A 23,802-nucleotide genomic window follows, 5' to 3' on the forward strand; every position below is an offset into this window, starting at 1 on the left:
TGGAGACATAGGTCAATGTTGCTTGAAGGAAAGTCCTGTTGGGTGTTCAGATGCAGAACATAACATATAAAAACCAAACCAAACCAAACCAAACCAAACAAAACAAACAAAAAATGAAGGCAAATTCTCTTGAAATGAGACAACAAAAATAAAGCTCATAACTCAGTAGGTACTAAGCAAATGCTAACTCCTTTTTCTCGCTTTGCATGGCTGCCAGAACCAATTTCTTCCCTCTCAATATTTATATTGACCTTTGTTCCCTTTAGTCAGAAAAACACAAAGATTTTTTTTTTTAAGGCTCATACCATAAACTGTGTGATGTTTAGCTTTTGCAGAGGTGTGAAGAAGTCCTGCTGTTAAAAGTGGGGTAAGATTTTTTTCTTGGGTGAAAGCCCAGAAAATGTTAGACAAGCCAAGGTGAAGACTCTTCCCAACTAATGAGAGTGTGGATGCATGTGTGTATGTTTATGGGTGTGAACGTATGTGTCTAGGTTCTCAGACCATTTTGGGAGGGAGAAGTGAGGACCAACAGGAAGGAATTAATTCAAAATGTTAGATGGCAAAATGATTTGATCCACCCCACAAGACCCAAGGTGTGATTTCCTTCTTTGCATTCTGTGTAGGTTGGAATTAGCTCTCTTTAAATTCTCCATCTTGGAAATGCACAATCCAATTAAAATGACATTTTGTGAGCTAAGCAGGCATATCATGACCATTGCTCGGGCCAAAGCAGAGACCAAGGCTTAATTACTTGAATCTTGTAGGATTTTAAGAATTTAGGAGAATAGCCATCCCAGTCCACGGAAGTTTAGTGCAGCTGCAATGGCACATAAGAGGTGTGGGGTTGGACAGGTTTCTTATTTTAAAGATGCCACTCCGACTTCTGTCAGTTATGTACACAGCCTTAAACAGGAGTGTGATAAAAACAAAAGATTCAACAATAAGTGTTAAAAATAATCCCTTGTTCAGTAGACATTGTTAAAGGTAGTGAGTGATACATGGAAAGGTAGAGCCTTGAAGATAACTATAGGGAAGGTGTGGACATTTGGCTTCCTTTTCAACCTCTTCCAGAAAAAGCTTCTTTCAAAGAGAAGAGCTGTGCCATGAACACGCCTGGTGAGGACCCAAATGAGTGGGTTTGTCTTTCTTAGTGGGGAAAAGGGGGGCTTTGAGAGTTGGCGTTAGCCCTGCTGCAAGCCCGCACAGGGGTAGGAGGAGGGTCGTGGCTGCAGCCAGCGCGAGGCCTCGATTTGGCTTGTTATATGATCCTCACCAGCTTCCCTGGGAAGAGGAAAAACAAATTTTTTCTCTAATGGCTCAGATTGTCTTCGATACTTACCAGCAGGAGTTTCTGACAACTTTGTTCTCTCAGATTTTAGGGATTTAAAGAGAAACAAAATATCACACACTTGCAACTGGCACAGGGAGACGCCAAAGTCTGCCTCATTAGTGGATGGAAAACAGTGGCCCCTTGGGGCCAGATCAGGAGGTCAATGTGTATCCAACTGAAAGGCCCTATTTATTAACCAAATACCCATTACATGGGTCAAGTCCAAGGCCAGCCTGATGAGTAGGCAACTCCTCATACGGTTTCATTTCGGGGACTGAAATACCACTCCCTTGATCCTCCAAATGGGAAATATGGCTCCTATGTGCCTACTGATGCCTGAAATGTCTTTTATAGGAAAAGTGCCTTTCATGTAGAAGTCAGCAATAAGGTTCATAATGAAAGTACCTTAGGTGTGACTTCAGAATACACTGAGGTATGAGTGACCTGAGTCTGGACTCCTGAGAGTGCATTTAATGAGTACGAGAAGAAAGATCCTTTTGCTTGGATGGCAAGAGATATGCACAGGGATCGGGGAGCAGAAAGCAAAGATCAGATAGTGGGAAGCTAGCTTGATTCGTTTGGTTCACTTTCAGATTAAGATAGAAAGCACTTAAGTGCCTGACACATAGCAAGCTCACCATGTTAATTATTCTTTAAAGTTATGGCAGATTCAGGACTGGCTATGCCATTTTGGAGATAAACCTATAGAGTTCCTGCTCAGAAGCTATAGTGCCTTTTGCATAAAATCAAGGCCCTTGAAAATCACTCATTCCATTTTCTCTATCCTCTTCCCATCCTAACATTTTCTCTTGGCATTAGTCCTCAGTCCTTTGCTTAAGGGGGGACTATAAAGGAGTCTCAGTAGGCTTTGTACCAAGAAGAGGGGGGTTGCAATTAGAAGCATGTCTAACTTCTGGCATTCAACCATATACCACATGCCTGTGTCACATTTGCATGTCTCATCTTTCCTAATGTCACTAAAGGATACTTGATTAATACCTTTATAGTTATGGGACCCAGTGACTGTAATCACCCATTCTGATGGCTCACATCCAGGCATCACAGGCATGCAGCGTTCCTGATTACGCCAGCTCACAGCAAGTGGGTTTGTCCGAATTGGATGACACCAATTGCCAATACCTCTCACTCGGCATTCATATATAAATGGCACGTAAATAAAACATCTTTTCATCTAGTTTTATCACTAACATATATACGGCTAATCAACATTAATATATAGTCTGTTTTTATCTCTCTAACTAGACTGTGAACTTCTGGGTAGTTTCTGAGATAACCTCCAATGAGCTCCATATCCCCATATTCATGTCCTTGTGTAATCCTTCCCTCTAGATGTTCCTTTTTTTTTTTTTAATGAATATAATAAGACAAAGTGTTAAGATGTCACTTTTGAGATTGGGCTGCAAATGGTTCGTAAATCCTGTTCCACTAGCACTCATTCTTGCTTGCTTGATGTGGTGGCAGCCGGTAGCCATGTTGTGAGCCATCCGAAGGTAAGGAGCTGAGGCAGGTCTCTGGCCAACAGCCAGGAACACCGGCCCCTCCCCTTGGCCTAACCACTTGTGAAGAACTGAATTTTGACAACAATCACCTGAGTGAGCTGATCAGCAGCTTCTCTATCAGTTGAACCCTTACATAAGAATGCAGCCTTGGGGGATCCCTGGGTGGCGCAGTGGTTTGGCGCTTGCCTTTGGCCCAGGGCGCGATCCTGGAGACCCAGGATCGAATCCCACATCAGGCTCCCGGTGCATGGAGCCTGCTTCTCCCTCTGCCTATGTCTCTGCCCCTCTCTCTCTCTCTCTGTGACTATCATAAAAAAAAAAAAAGAATGCAGCCTTGGTTGATACTTTGATGGCAACCTTGTGAGACACCTAGAGGCAGAAGCACCCAGGGAAGCCATGCTTAGATTCCTGATCAACAGAAGCTGTGAGGTTAATATGTTTGCTGTTTTATGCTGTTGAGTTTTGGAGTAATTTGTTACACAGCAATTAAGTCTGTTAAGAGGGGGGTTGCCAGGCTTGTAACCCATCAGTCTGGAACAAACAAATACCTAGATTATTGGAGAAATATGCTTTGAGCTACCTGAGGAGTGTTTTCTTTCCGTCTCAGGTGGGAGAGGGTGACAGGTGAAACCTATGATTTGGCCCTAAAAACCTGGCTGCCTTAATTGCATTCTTGGTGTATGAGGCCAGAGGGCCAGTTAACAGGAAGAGGAGTTTAATAGGAATAGCAACCAAATCAAGTGGACCATTCAAAGGGCCAAGGGACACTAGAAGTTGAGGTTTAGAGCCAACATAAGAAAGTCAGAATAAAAAAGCTTAAACAGCAAAGCAGGCAAGTGGGAGGTGGTTTGGAGACATTCCATTTCTAGAGATGGTGTGAGTGGAGCTGATGGAAGTATGTGCAGAATGGAAACAGTGCCGGACCCATCGATGCTGAGGGTATCAGGAAATGAGTGAAGCAGAGCACTTGAAGGCTCAGTGAACTCGAGAAGGCAAGCCTAGTTTTGGGTGGATCTAGTATATGTTGTAATGCTCTACCCAGATCCTCATCCTCAGGGACAGTGTGCCCTGGAAATGTTGACCATTAGTGGTTGACAGCTGCATGCCTCTCTGAGCATTGTCCTCCGCCACTCAAGGTTATGCCCCATCCCTGGGGTGGATTGTGGCCAAAGTCTGGCAGATGAGGGAGCACAAGGAGCTGACTCCTGTGCCTCAGTGGGGGGCAATCCGAAAGGTCTGCTTCAGCTCCAGAGCTCCCCATAGACTGCCTGAGACCTCAAAGACAAATGCTTTTCAGGCCACTTTTCCCTTTGCGGGATTCTTTCTTTCTCACTTTCTCCACAGTGTGTCTCCCAGGAGTACCTCCAGGAAACCCTTTGCACACAACATCCCATCTTGATCTAAGAGAAGCAAGACAGAGAGTAGCAACTAGCCACCTCTAAGCCAATTGTCACTCTAGGGAACGTAGACCCAGTGTACAAGCTGGAGATGCTAATGTGTAAGTGACATATTCCAATCTTTCTTTCTGTATTGGCAAATCATTCCAATTTAAGGAAAAGAATGACCTCTGAAGTGAAACAAAACACATTCCCAGGCCAGGTTTAGCTAAAGGGATACAAGTTGAGTCCTCTAATCTCTGTATCTGAAGTCGGATATTTTTAAAAAGATGTTATTTATTTATTTTTTGGGGGGAGGGGCAGGAGAGAGAGAGGTCATGAGCAGGGTGGGAGAGGGAGCGGAGAAGAGGGGCAGAGGGAGAGGGAGAAGCAGATTCCTCAGAGCGGCCCAATGTGGGACTCGGATGATGACCTGAGCCCAAGACAGATAGATGCTTAACCAACTCAGGCACCCTAGAAGTTCGAGGTTTTTTTTTCATCTCTGTTAATATAAGTCCACCATTTGCTTAAGGGAGGAACTGGACGTTTTGTGTGTGGGTGAGAAAGGAAAATGGGGAGGGAGCTTAGTTTTCCCTGTCCTCAGTACCAGGTAACTTGTGTGACTCTTAATCATGTAGCAAGTACTTTGTAACTTCAGTAACACTTAATTCTTTCCCTCCTTTCAAAATGTGCTGAAGAAGCAGATTTCTAGCTTTTTGTATTAGTGGTAGAGATTCTCTTCTGTTATCATGTATTTGGCACCCTCCCTATAGGGTCAGATACTAAGAGCAACCATATACCCTATTTTACACCTGCTATCCCATGCAATTATTAATAGTTCCCTCCCCACTTGTCGTCTCCCCAGTGCATCCCAGTGTTAATACATTTTGTCTCCTTGATGGGGAAACCATGTACTGTTACGTCTCAGGGTATCATTTTTCTTCCATGAATAAAATTTTTGAACTTTCAGGATAATTAAGATACACTGCCTTCTAAAGAATGAAATTCATTAAAAGTAACATTTTTTTCTCTTGCAAGTTGAAATCATTCTCAACGTCCCAGTGTAGCAATTTGACCCAATACTACTTTTCAGGGGAATAGTTTTCACACTCACTTCACAGTTTAAACCAATTTGATTTCACTACTAATTTGCCTTATTTTAACTTGGACATGCTGAAGCAGTTCAGGCTGCTTTCAAACACTTACTGCCTCATTAGCTGATAGCTGTAGTCTAATGACTTTCCGAGCAAATGAGAGCTTCGAAGGCGGTGGACACCAGTGGAAACAGCCTTTTGCAAACTGAAAGAGAGGATGTCAAAATTGGATTTAATTCCACCCTTTGTTAGCTTTGGGGCAGTTAGCATTTATTTAAATGAAATTGTAATTATTTTCAGTGCTGCTGATTGATGAGAAATCCCTGGGTAAATAGACTGAAGCCATCACACAGTCTGCCATGTAGTTGAGTAAGTATAAAACAAGGGAAGCCTTTTCTGTTAGCAAGTTCAACATCATTTTCTAAGTTTAGCTATAAAGATAGATATTGATGTAAACTTTAATGTGTGTTTATTGATACATACACATCTCCCCGATGTGTGTGTATATACACATGCCCCTGCCACATATGTAAATATACATTAAAATATATATGCGTTAAAAATATGGTTCCTTTCCCTTTCCCTAGGGTATAGATTAGGCTATTTAGTTATGATAAAGCCTGAGGCTCGCTCAGCCTATCTCAAGGACAAATGTGAGAATAAGAGAGATAGAAATCTTTTTTATTTTAAGATTTTATTTTTAAGTAATCTCTACACCCAGTATGGGCCTTGAACTTACAACTCTGAGATCAAGAGTCTCCTGCTCCACCAACTGAACCAGCCAGGTGCCCCAGAGATGGGGATCTTTCATGGAGGAAAGGAGCCAAGGCTCTAAAAGTAATTCAAGATCTAGGCAGCTACTCTTAGTGGCTCATTTAACCTTGATCCTCACCCCATCCTTCTTTATTTATAAAGCCTGACTTCCTGCCCCCCACCCCCATGAAAACTAGACAAGTTCACAACCTGAGATGATAAATCATATTTTGTCTAAGGCAGGCAGCATAATCTAATTCCCTTTGCTAGTGCTTGCTTTAGGGGTGAGCAGGAGAACAGATTCTAGGCAATGATGCATAGAAGAAAATCTGTTGTGGTAATTTGGGAAAGATTTTTCTCTCTGGTAGGGGAAGAGATGGTGGTAAGGCCTGTTCTAATTTTCTGCGTGAAATGGCGTGCAAGGATTTATGATCAGAGCTGTGGCAGCCTTCTTGAAAACATGAGACTAAAAGCATAGAGACAAAGAACCAATATGCTGAGGGGAGACTTGCAGAAGCATAGAAAAGAATCTATGTCCTTGACAGTATTCCTAAACAGTTTTCCAAAACCCAGACCACCCTGCACCAGACTTTTCATCACGTGAGAAAGTGAAATGTCTTCATTACTTGAGCCATTCTTGGTTTGGTAGTCTATTACTTGCAGTCGAGAGCGTCTCTGGCAATATCCAAACTTGGCTACAGCAACTTCTTGCAAGATACTTCCATGAAGGCAAGGGAAACAAAAGCAAAAATGAACTATTGGGACTTCATCAAGATAAAAAGCTTCTGCACAGCAAAAGAAACAGTCAACAAAACTGAAAGACAACCTACAGAATGGGAGAAGGTATTTGCATATGACCTATCAGATAGAGGGCTAGTATCCCAGGTCTATAAAGAACTTATAAAACTCAATGCCCAAGAAACAAACAATCCAGTCATGAGATGGGCAAAAGACATGAACAGAAATTTCACCAAAGGAGACATACACATGGCCAACAAGCACATGAGAAAATGCTCCACATCACTGGCCATCAGGGAAATACAAATCAAAACCACAATGAGATACCACCTCACACCAGTGAGAATGGGGAAAATGAACAAGACAGGAAACAACAAATGTTGGAGAGGATGTGGAGAAGAGGAACCCTCTCACTCTGTTGGTGGGAATGTGAACTGGTGCAGCCACTCTGGAAAACTGTGTGGAGGTTCCTTAAAGAGTTAAAAATAGAACTACTTACCACCCATCAATCGCACTGCTGGGGATTTACCCCAAAGATACAGATGTAGTGAAATGCTGGGACACCTGCACCCTGATGTTTATAGCAACAATGTCAACAACAGATGAATGGATAAAGAAGATGTGGTTTATATATACAGTGGAATATTACTAAGCCATTAAAAATGAAGAATACCCACCATTTGCTTAGATGTGATTGGAACTGGAGGGTATTATGCTGAGTGAGATAAGTCAATAGAATAAGGACAATAATTACATGGTTTCATTCATATGGGGAATGTTAGAAATAGTGAAAGCGATTATAGGGGAAAGGAGGGAAAATGAGTGGGAAAAATTGGAGAGGGTGACAAAACATGAGAGACTCCTAACTCTGGGAAACGAACAAGAGGTAGTGGAAGGGGAAGTGGGCAGGGGGATGGGGTGACTGGGTGACGGGCACTGAGGAGGGCACTTGAGGGGATGAGTACTGAGTGTTATATGTTGACAAATCGAACTTCAATTAAAAAAAATATATATAAAAGAGGGTTCTGTGGACAAGGTTATCTTATTGTCTGTTCAGTACTAGGATTTTGTGGATATTTATTTCTCTATATTCAGGGTGACTTTAACAAGAATCAGAGGAGCTTTCATAGCACCAGTGGCTCAGAGCTCTCCAGGACAGAGCTCTTCCCTACTGTGCTTCATGATTGAGCAATGCTGCAACTTTCCCTTTGACATACTGTAGGTTTATCAATTAGATAGAAGTCCGAGTGACAACATGAAAACTTTCTGCTTTGGTACATTTAAACTTCAAACTTCCCTTAGTTGATTGTTCATGCAATTCACAAAAATTTACTGAGCACTCGGTATGTGCTAGGTGTGGGAGTTTAACGACAAATACAGAAATGCTCCCTGCCTCCTTGAAATGTACATCCTAGTCAGATTATTCAATTTCTGTATTTATCAGGCCTTTTGATACAGAATTCCAGAGATATCCAAGGTGTTGGGCTGCTAGAACAGGGTATGGAAACCTCCCAGAATGAGTGTGTATCTTTTTGAAAATGATTAAGATGATAGCAGGCAACTTTTTTTTTTTTTGGTATTTTTTCTTTTTTCTTTCATTTTTTTGTTATGATATTGAAAGAGTTGAGACAACACTGAAATATTGCCCTGAGATTTTATTATTCTTACCTAAGCCATATTTAGAATGTCTAGTATGGAACCAGGATATTATACCCTGTAGGCTATAATCTGGATATTATACTCTGTAGGCTATAATCTGGATTTTCAGAGTATAAATAAAAATGAAGAAACAAATAATCAACATTCACTGTCATCTTAATATTCTGAAATAATCCAAGTCATGCATACCAAAGTGGGTGATAATAAATTACAACAAGGGTCTCCCAGCTTTTATGTTGGTGTTGAATCAATTACAAGTTTTAGGATTCCAGAACTTCCATTTGGGATGAAACAGGGAAGTAGCTGTGCTTTGAATGGCTTCTCTCTATTCACATGTGGTGAGAACATTAAATTCGAGAGTTCTTGCCAAATAAGAACTGGAGTCCAATAATCACATTCAGTTTGTTTGGATTTTTTTGTGTAGTTTTTATTGGATGGGGACATCATTACTTCTTGCCCTAAAGCAGGTTCTCTTCAACATGAAGTGAATGCATTGAGCTAGTGAGTGTTAGTATTTGCTTATTTATCTCCCCTATATTTTGGGCCCTTATGGGGGGTATTCAACTCTCTAGGATTAATAGTTACAACAAACCTTGAGTCAGACAAGGATGGATCTCTATTTGGCAGTTGTCTGTAATGGTTTTGTTATTCAAGGGAACAAAAAACATAATCCTTTACAGGCTATATTTATGGAAATTTAGTTGATGGTATTTTTCTTTGATTTCTCCTTTGCTTTTCCACATAGTCTCTCCTTTTATTTGGTTGGAATTCTAATGAATGTTATCTTCAAAAGCCCCTTTGGCAAAATTTCCTTATTAAATGAAGCTTTAAAAAATAAATGAAGCTTTATTTTCTAGGCTAGCTCTCTATATTTCTAATGCCAATCCAGAATAGGCATCATCCTTACCTATTCCCTACTCCATCTTTATATGTTTAAATTAAACCTCAGTTCTCCCATCATTGTCAAATTTAAAAATCTGTCTTTCAGAGGTAATACCTGGAGTTGGTAACTGTAATCTTGACCCAATACTTATTTTATTTTTTTAAAGATTTATTTATTATTTATTTATTTATTTATTTATGAGAGAGAGAGAGAGAGAGAGAGAGAGAGAGAGAGAGAGAGAGAGAGGCAGAGACACAGGAGGAAGGAGAAGCAGGCTCCATGCCAGGACCCTGACATGGGACTCGATCCAGGGACTCCAGAATCATGCCCTGGGCCAAAGGCAGGTGCCAAACTGCTGAGCCACCCAGGGATCACCCCCAATACTTATTTTAAGAATCAAATTATATTCTAGATTTTGGCCTAGCACAATGGCTTGAAGGGCTGCATGTCAGCCTGTATTTTTTTTTTTTCAGTTTTTTTCTAGGATAACATTTTTTATTTATTCATAGCTTGGGTTTAAGAAATTTACTTCATTAAAAAGATTCAATTCATCAGTTAGAGGCAGTGGGACAGAAAATAGATCAGTCCTGGGATGAACCATTTGCTGCACATGTAGTTATGAAAATGTTTAAAGTGATTTGAAACAGGACACCGAGTGACAGACTGCATTGTTGTCAATGACGTCTAGAAGCCAGATCCACAGGTGGAAGATACTGAAAAATATTTCACATCATTAAACTCTACTTTTCATTTCTAAAATATGTACCCTTAGTGCAAAAGAAAATTGTATCTATGTATGAACAATGAACATTTTGCTGGACATAGCTTTGATCAACCAGGTATGTACCTTCCATTCTGTATTAATTATATTATTCAGCATTTGGCTTTGGTAATAATTTGAAGCTTAGACTTAAAATAACTAGGACTGACAGCCCACTTAATGGCTTTGAGGGGTAGAAGCCAATTGGAATAATAGTATAGACTTCTTAATTTTAAAATATGCATATTTCTAATGTGGAAATTTATAATTCTTCAAGCAAAATTGAGAACTGAGTTTGAGACGATCTGATTACAAGGCTATTAGGCTTTCCCTCTATTCCCTGAAGCCTCTTCCCCTTCTCAATTATTCCCTGCTGCTAATAAGATGCCCGGGCTGAATAGCATTGTCCCTTAGGCAGACCTGAGACCTTGGACTAAGCACAGCTCCTTGCTCCCCTCCTCTCCTTCTTTCCCCCTCTCTCCTCCTCTGCCTCAGCTGCTCTTTTCTCCTTCATACTTAAATAAGTCTTGGTGGGAGTTGGGGAGAGAAGCAGTATTAAATGTTTTGATTTCCTAGACCTCTAAGCTCCTGCTGGCAAGAAAGTTGGATTAAATAGAAATAATATTGTCCAGGGACACCTGGGTGGCTCAGCACTTAAAGTGCCTGCCTTCAGCTCAGGGCGCGGTCCTGGAGACCTGGGATCGAGTCCCATGTCGGGCTCCCTGCATGGAGCCTGCTTCTCCCTCTGCCTGTGTCTCTGCCTCTCTCTCTCTGTTCTTTCATGAATAAATAAATAAAATTTTTTAAAGAAATAATATTGTCCAAAACAACCTTCTGTAAGTAGAACACATTGCCATATCCACTGTCAGGTTTGACCGTGTGTCACTGGTCAACACAAGGAGCCGTGCCCATGTGCTTGACAAGCTCCTCCACTGTTATCAGCTTTCTGTGCCATGCTTGGTGCCCAGTAATTTTTCTGTCACCTCTGTGACCTGCTGGTACATGAAGCAGTCCACCAGTAATGTCCCCATACTCTCTTGGCCACTGCCATCTACTAGAGGGCACTCTTGCTGAATGCTAACAGCTGTGCCAGGGCATGGGAGGCCTGAGATCCTCTTTTTATAATCCACCACATTTCTTTGATGGGATGAGCCCTGGGTGTTATGCTATATGTTGGCAAATTGAATTTAAATTAAAATAATGTAAAAAAAAAATCCACATTTCTTTCCCCTCCTCTTTTCCTGTGGCTCTCATTTCCTTTAGCCGGGGATAGAGAAATCCTTCTTTGGACTAGAAGCCACAGTAACCTGGTAGGGGAGGGGGTTGTCAACCTGGCTTGCTATCCAGCTTCTGGGCTGTCCACACCTGTCTCTGGGTTTGGCTTATCCACCACCTGGTGGAGGAGATGGTACTGACGTGCACCTCTACAAAAAGGCATTGTCTTTTAAAAATCATTCCTTATTTCATCTTTATTCTTTGTTCACTTTTTATTAATAAGGCAAGAGTTTGTTGACTTTATCGTCTCTCCTCCTCTTTTCTGATTTCCTCCACATCAAAAACCCCAGACATTCCCTTTCACTGCTAGTAGGTCTTAGAGCAAACCCCTTACTTCATGCTTCCTGTTTTCTTACAATTTCTTTTTTTTATTTAAATATTTTATTTATTTATTTGAGAGAGAGTGAGAACTAGAGAGATCACAGAGGGAGAGGAAGAGGGGAAGGAGACGCCCCACTGAACTGGGAGCCTTTTGCAGGACTCGATCCCAGGACCCTGAGATCATGACTTGAGCCTAAGGCAGACATAACCAACTGAGCCGCCCAGGTGCCCCTACACTTTGTTGATACATCTTTGTTTTCTGGACTTAAATTGCTTTTCTTCATAAATAGGAAAACAATATGTTTCATTCTAGTAGTAGTTCCTCTTAAGGTCTATGGAGCAAAAAACTATTTTTTTCTATTAATGTAATAATGAAACTACTGAATTCTGTGGAAGATGGTAAGATGCATATTTTTCTTGCTCCTCACTCACTGCTGCAGCCTTAGACCTGCTCTGTTCTGCTGCTCTAACAGCCCAGTTACTTTCGTACAGTTTTTTTCTGTTCAGTGCTTCCAAACTTGTTTCCTTTAATATTAGTAATTAATTACTGCTTCTGCTTTTGTTTTCTTTACCTAATAACTCTTTGCTTACGATTTTATAAGATACAGCTTCATAGAATTTTAATATTTACATGCAGTGCAAAGCACAGATCTTAAGTACATGGTTCCATGTGCTCAGCAAGTACACACACACATAACAAGTGCAGAACATCATCTCCGGAAGATACTTTGTGGTCCTTTCCAATCAGTCCCTACCCCTTCTTCCAAAGACAGCCGATGTTCTGATTTCTTTAATCATAGATTAGTTTTGTCAGAGGAACTTAGGATATGTGTCTGGCTTCTTTCTCAGAAAGAAGCTTCATCCATGTAGTATGTATCAGTAATTCATTGCTTTCCTTTGCTATGTAGCATCCCATGTGTGACTAAGTCACAATTTGTCAATTCTTCTTTGATGGACATTTGGTGTGTGACCGGTTTCTGGCTATCGTACTTAAAGCTGCTGTGAACATTCATATCCAAGTCTTTTTTTGGACAGATGCTTTCATTTTTTTTTTCTTGGGCAAATACCTAATGAAGAGTGGAAATGCTTCTTCATACGATAGGAGTGTGTTGAACTTTGTGGGAAACTTCTAGAATGATTCTCAAGAAGGTTTTTACCATCCCCCTCCAATGTATCCTTATTAACATTTGACCATGTCAGTCTTTTTGATTTTAGCCATGCTAGCAGGTATGTGGCAATATCTCCTTGCGGATTTAATTTAGCTTTTTCTAGTGACTAATCACCATGAGAACTTTTTCATGTGCTTATTACCAATTTGTATATCTTTCTTTGTGGAGTGTCTATTCTTTTGCTCATTATTAAAACTGTACTTTTGGGACACCCAGGTGGCTCAGTGGTTGAGTGCCTCCCTTCAGCCCAGGGGGTGGTCCTGGAGACCCAGGATCGAGTCCCACATCGGGCTCCCTGCATGGAGCCTGCTTCTCCCTCTGCCTGTGTCTCTGCCTCTCTCTCTCTGTGTCTCCCATGAATAAATAAATAAAATCTTTAAAAAACCTGTACTTTTGACTTTTATTGAGTTGTAGGAATTATTTATATATTCTAGACATTAGTCCTTGTTGGCTAGTACTGCATTTATTTTTCTCCTGGTTTGTGGCTTGCTTATTAGTTTCTCAGTGATGTCAGGGCATCTGGGTCGCACAGGTAATGAACTCGGGGTGGTGAGATGATCCCTATGTCTTTTGATGAGCAGAAGCTTTTAATTTTGGTGGAGTCCATTTTATCAATTTTTCTGTCTTGGTCAATGCTGTACCTTTATTTAGAATTTTTGTTTTCTGGGATACCTGGGTGGCTCAGCAGTTAAGCATCTGCCTTCAGCTCAGAGTGTGATCCTGGAGTCCTGGGATCGAGTCCCACGTCAGGTTCCCTGCATGGAGCCTGGTTCTCCCTCTACCTATGTCTCTGCCTCTCTCTTTCTCTCTCTGTGTCTCTCATGAATAAATAAAATATTCAAAAAAATTTCTTGTTTTCTGCTTTGTCTTATGTATTTTGTTTGTTGTTCTTTCCCTAATCTTTTGCTGAGAAAATATATATGGTTTACATTTAAGAATGAAAACCTTAGCTTTATTCTTTCTGTCCTACTTTGTTTCCTCTTTTTTCTTATTTTTAATTTTTGTATCTTTGATCAAGTTGTGCATTTTCTTTTTAACTCATGTGAATTTAGAAGTTTCTTGGGACTTTTGTGTTCTGTCAATTGCAATCTTGTTATTCCCAATACACTTAATTGAATAGATACAGGCATGCCTCATTTTACTGTGCTTCATTTTATTGTGCTTTGCAGTTATTTCTGCAGATCGAAGTTTTGTGGCAACCCTGCGTGGAGCAAGTCAATAGGCACCATTTCTCAACAGCGTTTGCTCATTTTGTGTTTCTGTGTCACATTTTGGTAATTCTCACAATATTTCAAACTTTTTCATTATTATATTTGTTATGGTGATCTGGGATCAGTGTTGATGGCTTACTGAAAGTTCAGTTGATGGTTAACATTTTTAAATCAATGAAATATTTTTAAATTAAGATATGGACATTGTTTTTCAGACATAATGCTATGGCACACTTAAAAGATTACAATACAGCATAAACGTAACATATTATGCACTGGGAATCCCCCTAAATTCATTTTACTTGCTTTATTGTTGTACTTGTTCTGTTGCAGTGGTCTAGAACTGTATTTCTCTACTATTATATGAAATAAATATTAACTATATCCCTCAACCAAAGTTATGTACTGCTTCCAATTATTAAGCTGAGACCTAAAGATAACAGGGTGATTTTATGTCCTGATTTGCTTGTGCCAGTCCTAATTTATTTGTTTTCTTGACATAATCGTATTTTTGCCACTTTAATCTAAAACTGTCCTCATTTGTATAATAAATTATATGTGTATGATTAGCACACAATAAATTAAATGTTTAAGATCACTTTGACTTCCCCCTCCCCTCTCATGTACACTAGAGTGCCTTTAAGTCTCTCCTTACTGCATCATGGTCAGGAGTGAAAATCACTCTAAGTGATTGACTATCTGTGTCATTTTGGGCAAGCTGTTCTCTTTGCCTCAGTTTGCCCATCTGTAAAGTGGGCATAGAAATATTTTTTTCACAGGGTTGTTGTGATGATTTCATCAAAGTGTCTAAAGCAGAGCCTATGCCATATGTGTTAGTGTGCCATAAAAATGTTGAGTGTGATTCCTTGCTCCCTACCAGGTCAAAGGTTTTGCTGAGATTTATTATTTTTAGTTCCACACTATTGTGAGTTTCAGCTAGTTCAACAATTCTAATATTACAAATTCTATCATTATATCCATTCAGTTTATTGCCAACTGCTGGTTTCTCTCCTTGTCATCATCCTTATCTCACAATCTGTTCTGTTCATTTATTTGATTAGAGTCCTTTCCTAAATATTTTCCTCAGTTGGTTTCTGTGAGTGATGTGCTTTCTGACTCCTTTATATATGTATAAATATACTCCTTTCCACTGAGTATAGGATTCTTTTGTTGTAATCCTTTTTTCTCATTAACCAATTGATATTATTCTCCTGTTTTTTAGCATCTAAAATTACAGATGAAAAATTTAATGTTAGCTTTTGTATTAATTTTCTAGGCCTGGCATAAAGTACCCCAGATTGGGTGGCTGATGTAATAGAAATTTATTTTCCCATGGTCCTGGAGGCTGTGGTATGGTATCAAGGTGTCAGCGGTGTTGATTTCTTGTAAGCCTTCTCTCCTTGGCTTGTAGATTGCTGTCTTCTCTCTGTGTCTTGACATTTTCTTGACATGTTCTTGACATGTTCTTCTCCAGGTATGTCTGTGTCCTCATATCCTCTTCTTGTGTGGACATTAGTCATAATGGTTTAGTGCCCACTTTAATGATAATGATGTCATTTAGCTTAATTCCCTCTTTAAAGACACCATCTCCAAATATTGTCCCATTCTGAGTGCTGGAGGTTCGGATTTCATTTAGGTAACTAAATTCACCCCTTAACCACTTTATTCCTTTCCTTTTGTGAAGTGATCTTTCTCCCTCCCTCCCTCTTTCCCTTCATCTCTTTTTCTTTTTTTTCCTCCTTTCCTTCCTCATCACTCTGGAACTCAGCCCTTTTAATCTGCAGGCTCAAGTGTTCCAATGAGGAATAGTTTTTTCCTTTGCTATTTTTGGCTATCCTCTAGTTATTCCTCTTTCTCTTTATGAAACTCCCATTACTTTCCATCTTTTAAGAATCTTAGTTTTCCTTCATTATTTCCATCTCTAGGTATATTTTCTCTAGGCTGTGAGATATTTCTTCCAATTGATTTTCTAGGTCACCAATTTAGTTTCAATAATGATGATACTTTCCTCACATAAATATATTTACTTTATAAAGAGGAAAGCCATGTTTTTCAGTTGCAGAATATTTTTATTGTGCTAAAATTGACTTATTTAAATGCTATTTCACTGGATTTTTCTGAAAAATCTAGCTATATCCTCCAGGAGTCTTATCTCCTTAAAGGTACACAATTGGAAATTTCTTTGTTTTCCTCCACTTTTGAATTGCTGGGTTCCCTTGGGTGCATTGTTAATTTTCTTTGCCTATGCTCTATTTATCCTTGGTGCATGGGTAAAGCTATTGAGTACTTTGAGAGGTGACAAGCCCCTGAGTGATGGTTGGCACAGTAGTACCTGCTTCTTCCCTCTTCAAGGATTTAGCAAATGACAAGCTACCAGTCCTCTGGTGAACTCTAGGAGAAAGCCTCTTTGCTCTCTGATTTCATTGGTTGTGATAGTTCCATGTCTCAGAGTCAAGGAGGAACTCAGTCCATCTGTGTGATGCCTTCATACAACAGGGATATCTATCTGCAGGTTCTCCCAAGACCATGCGCAGGGGCTGGCACTCCCTTTCTTCTTTGGAGTCTATCTTTTCTTCAGGCTGAGCTCTCAGGGAGCACGAGGTCCAGACCTCCCTCTGGGTTTCTTGACTTCAGATTTGCATGAATCCCTTGACCTCAGAAAGAAAATGTCCTGTACCAGTGCTATCCTCTAGAACCCCATTAAAACCCCAGGCCTAAATCCCCTTTCCATGATCACCCTTATGGTCTCTTGGTTGGTATTTTTCTCAGGAGAGGTAGACTACAGTTGGGTTGTACTTGGGAAAGTAGAACTGCTAGAACTCATTTTGAGACCACCACAGAATTGTTGCTGAATTTTAACCTCAACCTGTGGCAAAACCTCCTAGTTTTGTATAATTAAGTTAGAATATTGGATTATATATTATTTTAAATTTTATGACATTAACCTATTATAGTAACCATATTTATAGCAATTACTTAAACTCAATTCCATGCACTAAGTTCTTTTTTAAATCTGCAGATTCAGATCTTTGACTTCAGGAAAGTTTTCTCCCATTATATCTTTGATTTTTGACTCTCTTTCAGTGCATTCTCCAGTAAATTCTTAATTGCATCTCTATTCTGTGCCTAAAACTATCATCATCCTTCTTGTTGTTTTTATTTCTTTGTTCTTTTCTTTGGATTTGGGTGAACAAATTTGTCTTCTATTTTACTGATTTTATTTCCCTTAGTGTCAACTTACTGCTTTTTTTTTGTATTTAAAAAGAAGTGATCAAATATTAAAGTTATTACACAGAAACAAATTTCCTCTATTTAGAAAAAAGCCAACACAGAAATAACAAAATATTAATTATAATTGTAAGTGACTTGTAAAGTAATATTTTCTCTTTTCTTATTCATACTTTGTTTTCCAAGTTTTCCAGTATGAATTTTTATAAAAGTATTTATTTTTTTAAAAAAAAAATATTTATTTATTCATGAGAGACACACAGAGAGAGAGCCAGACACACAGGCAGAGGGAGAAGCAGGTTCCGTGCTGGGAGCTCCATGTGGGACTTGATTCCAGGACTCCGAGATCACCCTGAGCCTAAGGCAGACCCTCAACTGCTGAGCCACCCAGGCATCTCATATTTATTGCTCTTATAGTTATAAAATAGTTGTATTTTTTTTTAAAAATAGTTGTATTTTTAAAAAACTTATATATTGAGAGTATACAACATGATACTTTGATATACGTATACATAGTAAAATGATTTCTACAGTCAAGTTAATTAACATTTTCTTTTTTTAATCAACTTACTACCTCTAATCCACTTTCAAACTCTCCTATAATTTTTAAATTATTGATATTCTATTTTATCTCACCTGGCTCTCATTTTGCTATCTGCTGCCTCTCATCCAGCTCTGTTTCCATTTCTGTTGAGGATATTCATCTTTTTTTTTTTGTTTTATAGAATACCATTTTATTTTATTCTAAGCAAAAGGTTAATGTTAATTCTTATTTATGCTCCTTGAAATAAGTATGTTTCAAACACGCATTTTGTCCCTATATCCTGAGTACATATTCTCTCTTCTTTGTGTTACAGAATCTTTTTATCTGATGTATAATGTATAATATATAATCTATTTGTGTATTTAACTCATGTTCATAAAGTGATTAGATTTTATCTGCATCTGGCATCTTATTTTAAAAAGTACTGCTTATTTTCCACTAGAATGTGGTGAGAATCTCTTTTGTTTTTAAGCTATAGGGTTGGCTACCAGTCTGGTGATCCTTTGGTATGAAGAAATAAGGAAGGAATTTTCTTTCTGTATAAAGTTTTCCCTACACAGGATTTCTGTGTTTCCATTTCCTTTCTGGTGCGGAACCTTCCACATCAGGCCAAAACTGATGCTACTTGAGAAGTTCCTCCCGTGTTTCTGTTGGCAGTCAACTGGGTGAAGCCTACTTCACAGCTACCCTAAATAGTGCTGAGCTATGGTGGCTTAAGAAATGCCACCATAAATGAGGCGCTTTCCCCATCTTTTCCATGGGTTCCCAGGCTGCCTTCTAGCATCTCCCATATCAGGAATGCTGCTGGGTTTGGGATCTCCAGTATTTATCTCCCTTGGCACCTCTCTTACCTTTCATGGAAGTCAAACTCTTTTCAGTGTGTGTCCCATTGGTGCTGCATCTGTGAAAATGTTCTCAAACTTTCCTGCATGTTTCTGATATCTTTCTCCATTTTATTACATGAATTCAGGTTTTCTGTTATTCCTACATCAACTCAATACATTTGGTGAGAACTTCAAAGAGGAAAATAAGGTCCATGCTCACTGTTGTAGTTCAGGTGCTGACCCTCCATGGTGCCACACATTTGAGAAGTGGCAGGTTGGATATGGCAAGTGCTAAGATACCTGCATTAAGGAATGAAATGAGAGAATGGGGTAGACTTGGAAGGAGGTGTAAGTACTAGTTTACAGATGGTTGCCATATACTGATAAAGAAAGTCAGGAACCACCTGGTAACTTCTGACTCTAGTAATGGGATAACAACATGATTGTTTAGCACAGAATTTTGTACCTGACCTAGACAACAGCACTCTGCTATGACTTTGTGTGGTTAGTTTCAGGAAACTTGTATATACCGCAGTGGTCAAGTCTCTCCTTCTATTGAACAGCTTCTAAATTCAGTGGATCTCTCTCTGGGAGTGTGACCTTTACTTGTACACATCCATTTGGGTGGTTGTGAACATGAATGGTGACAAACATTCCAATTTCTGTGGTGTGCTTCTCTTGTGTGGAACTGCACTTAAGGAAAACCTCAGCAAATCTGTGATATATGTGAGAAAAGAGGTAGGATGAAAAGCCTGATGGAAGTTATCAGGGATATCGAGAAGTATCTCTAGAAAAAGGAAAAAGAAAAGCAAGCCACTTTTCTCTATTTTTTCACTGATGAACACAAGACCTTTTGGAATTGAGATTCTGACCCACTCTCTTCTTGTATTACCATTACAATGAATTTTGAGAATATTAACTGGTACCTAAAGGGCACGTGATAGTACCAGCTGTTATTTTCATCACTCTTTTATTGTTATATTTACCGTTACAATGATTAATTATATTTAGACTTCTTGTCTAAGACAATGAAAACCAATATTCACCTATTTTTAAAATATTTTATTTATTTATTCATGAGACATACACAAAGAGAGAGAGAGGCAGAGACACAGGCAGAGGGAGAAGCAGGCTCCATGCAGGGAGCCTGATGTGGGATTCGATCCCGGTACTCTAGGATCACACCCCGGGCTGCAGGCAGCACTAAACTGCTGCGCCATCGGGTTTGCGCTCACCTGGTTTTATGCGTATATAAAAACTGAAAAATTCAGGAAGAGGTCTCACTTCAGGAATGGCTGATCCAGGGTTTATACAATGTGACAAAGATGTCCCTCTGGCTTCTTCTTGAGATAGAATTAGTTCATTCTCAATCTCCATGTGGTGGCAAGATTACATAGGGAATTAGAATGTGCCACCCCAAAATATGGTACTCTGGCCTAAGGATTATTTTGAGCTGAAGACAATTGAGAAGAAAAGCAGATATGGGATGACCTCATTGCTATGTTTCTTTTTTTTTTTAAAGATTTTATTTATTTATTCATGACAGACACAGAGAGAGAGGCAGAGACACAGGCAGAGGGAGAAGCAGGCTCCATGCAGGGAGCCTGACATGGGACTCGATCCTGGGTCTCCAGGATCACACCCTGGGCCAAAGGTGGCACTAAACTGCTGAGCCACCTGGGCTTCTCCATTGCTATCTTTCTATCTGTCCCCAAACACATCATAAATTCTCCTTATGAAGGTGTTCCTGCCTCTCCCCTGCCTTCCCCATACCAGGAAATGCCATTGTCATCCTGGCAATGACATGGCACCAAGAAAGAGTCCACACAAACAAACCTCACTACCGAGTCCTTATCTGCCATTGGTTTTCTCTTATATTAGCCTTCCTACAATTTGCTGCCCCTAGAAGCTAAAAGTCCTTCTCCTTTGTCTTGTCACTTTTCTTTAAATCTGTCCTTTTTTTGTCCAAATGGCATAATAATCTCCTAGCCTGTTTCTTCGGGGATTTTCTCTCCTTTCTGTGAAGTCCCTTGTGCCGTGCAGAAGTTTTAATATCAAATAAATGTGTGTGCCCTTTCTATTGTTAATCTGTCTGCTGTTGGTTTATTTCACAGACCCAGCTGGAGAACCTAAGAGGGTACAGGAGAAGTGTCCTCCTCCTCTGCAATTGTTTAAACAGTTCCAAGAGTCAAATTGTGAGAAAGAACAGGCATCATTGTCTCAGCAGGACTAGGAAAGTGTTGAGATTCTGACTCGCCAGCTTGGGTCACTTGCCCACCCTGAACCACCCTGAGGCACTGAAATATGCCAGAGGACAGAGCCCCAGAGGGCAGCACTGCTCAGAGAGGGGAGCATGGATGCTGGGGAGGCAAGCAACAGATGTCCAGGCAGGTAAGAAATGGGATGAGTGAGGAGGATTCTTCCCCAATTGAACTGCTAATTCATCTTTTACCGTGGGTTTGCAAATAATTGAGGAATGACTTAATAATGACCTTTGAGTGTAAGCAATATGAAAGATGAAGGCTGAGGACCTGTCACTTTCCATCTCCACTGAGGACCCAACTGGCCAATGTGGTGACAGGAGAGTGATGTGTGGTCGACAAGAGTTTAGGGGGAGAGTGGGTGCTTTCACTTAACTGGACTGTGTGGGCCAATGAAATGGACTAATGCAGCCATCCCCAGAACACAGGTTGAAGGGACTAGATGAATTTTGACCAGATTTAATTGTGACCAGATTGTGGGAGTGAAAGTTTCGGTTTGAGTCAAGTTAACTGTTTTATTTCATGTCCCATTTTTAATGCTTCCATATAACCCTCTCGCTTTTTCTAAATTACATGCCTCATTGTATTTGAGTTCCTCCTGCTTTTGACAGCTCTGTGGCTTCCAATTTTGCTTCTGCTGCTTTGATTATTATTCCTGATTTGGTTGTTGATGAGACATGTGGTTTTCTTCAATTAGCTCTGTCACTCTTACAAATGTGTGTGTCTTGCAAGTGTCCTAATTAAAGTCAGGAGGAGGAGGGGGGAGAGAATTACAGGCAATTACAACGGTGCCATCCTCCTCTGTCCCTGCTCTTTCCTCCTCATCGTTGGGGTGCATTCTTCTGTATCTCCATTTTGCAAGCACATTGAGCAGCCTCTCTGCTTAAAATCCCATTAATTTTTTTCTGAACACGATATGCAGCTGTGTCAGTGTGTCATGAATTAGCTTTCAGGAAACCCCCTAGCTTTCATTCAGTTTTATTAAGTGCTGTCTTCTTTCTGCCAGTTTCTATCATTTTTTTTTCCATTTGTCCTGAGACAGAAGACTCTACCTTTACCGTCATGCACAGTCCTGTAAAGTCTCCCCAAATTGGTGGCCTCCTCTTTTGTGGGCTTATGTTTGGTTCACTTCACTTCAGTGCTATACACATTTCTTGATTATCTGAGTCTACTTAATGTGCCAGGCAATGTGCCGGGAGCCGGGACTACAGAGAGAAATAAGGGCAATGACGTGAAGACAACGTGGGATAGATAGTAAGAAGAGGCCGGATTTCAGAGCTGGACAAGACAGAGATTTAAATGCCTGCTTTGCCACATGTTAGCTTTTTGGCCTTGGGCAAATCACTTAGCTGGGTTTTTCATCTGTTAAAATTATGCTAATAATACTTACCTTGCAGGGTTGTTGTGAAGATTGGAGATAATGTATGCAAAGTAGCTAGCTTAGTGCCTGCTATTCCTCAATAAATGGGAGCTATAATTATTATCATGAATAAGATATAGTGTACTTAAGGAACTCACCAACTACTCAAAGAGAGAGAAGAGTAAATTAACTTTTATAATATATTGTTATATGTATAATAATGAAGGGACGTAGGTGGTAATGGAGTAGCCTCCCTGGGGCTCTACACGTTCTCTCTTCCACCCTCCTCTCCTTCCTCCCCTACTTAATCTACATGCTGCAAACCCCTCCCCCCCAACATCTCCAATATGCTTCAGTCATCCAACCTCTCCTCTTCTCAGTTTCTAGGCATTTGTCCCTTGTTCCCTCTGCCTGCACAGCTCATCCACATGGTCCTTATATGGCTGGCTTTTTCTCATCATTTGGGTCTTAGCTTAGTCATCCACTAAAAAGGCTTTCCATCACTATCCTAGTCTATAAAATAGCCCATCCCCTCACTGACATTTTGAAAAACAAAACGGTTTTATTTACTTCATAGAAATGATCTACGGTTGTCTAATTTGTTGATGTTTTTTTTTCCTGGCACTCCCCACTGGGATGTAAATGCCATGAGGGCAGGGACCATATCTGTGTTTGTTTACAGCTGTGTTCCTGTTAACAAGAACAGTGGCTGCAACATAGACCATGCTCAATAAATATTTGTGGAGAATGAATAGTGGTGGGAGATACAGAGCAGAGATCTTAAACAGGAGGATTTCTGTAGTGGTGGGTATGCATTTTGCTGCTACTGGTATTGATAACTGACCGCTACCCAATGCATGGACCATCATAGGCTTACAAGTCTAAGGCAAGAGGCTAAGATAATGGGAGTCTGGCACGGTGGTATCTGACTTCGTACCACTCAATCTGGCTTTAGAAAACGGGATTTAAATATCCTTATTAGATCATCTGCTATGTGGTTTTTGCCTGTCTGGGTCCTTCTTCTTGGACTCCAAGCAAATTCTTGGCGGGGGTGGGGGTGGGGGTTTGGTCAAGGCACCAAATGGCGGCTTTCAATAGGTATTGTTTTCATGGAAATCCATCTTTTATTATCCCCTTTCCTATGACTTCCAGTGGGAAGATGAGGATGTTTGCAGGAATAAGGTAAAAAAAGCATTTGAGTCTTTGCAAGGCTGAGTATTTAGCTTTAGGCATGGACTTCTAGAAGTGCTGACTTTTACAACTAACATTTCTCCTCCAGTGTCTGAGTTGGACTTAGAATGACAAGGCATCAAGGAGTCCTAGCCAGTTTTTAAAAATGTGTGACCTTGATCAAAAGCAGAGATTGTGTAAAATATAGCAGGCTTAGTGAAAATCTATTCCTCCTGTTGGAAAAACAATTCAGAGGGCAAGAAGCACATATCAAAGCTCCTAATTTACCGAGGGGGACCAGTTACACCATCTTCTTATAAAAAGGA

The sequence above is a fragment of the Vulpes vulpes genome, chromosome 6 (assembly GCF_048418805.1).
Source record: "Vulpes vulpes isolate BD-2025 chromosome 6, VulVul3, whole genome shotgun sequence".
NCBI classification, from domain to species: domain Eukaryota; kingdom Metazoa; phylum Chordata; class Mammalia; order Carnivora; family Canidae; genus Vulpes; species Vulpes vulpes.